This window comes from Anabas testudineus, chromosome 8 (assembly GCF_900324465.2).
Source record: "Anabas testudineus chromosome 8, fAnaTes1.2, whole genome shotgun sequence".
Taxonomy (NCBI): domain Eukaryota; kingdom Metazoa; phylum Chordata; class Actinopteri; order Anabantiformes; family Anabantidae; genus Anabas; species Anabas testudineus.
This window is the reverse complement of record NC_046617.1, coordinates 11498443-11498696: the sequence shown is the minus strand read 5'-3', so window position 1 is coordinate 11498696 and position 254 is coordinate 11498443.

The following is a 254-nucleotide window of genomic DNA, read 5'->3' as shown; positions in this document are numbered from 1 at the left end:
GAAATGAGACTTCAGCGCCCTCCAGTGGTCAGAGCCGGGAACTGCAACTACACATAATAATCCATGGATTGGGATTATTGCGATTATTATAAATATAATGTATAATAACTTAATAATAATAACCTGATTAATTAATAATATAAAAATAAGGTGGCAGGAACCACAGTATAGGGGAAGGATTATAAATACATACATGCATGTGAAACTCTCGGATGCCAAATGCTCACAAACATACATCAACTCTCATACCCGGT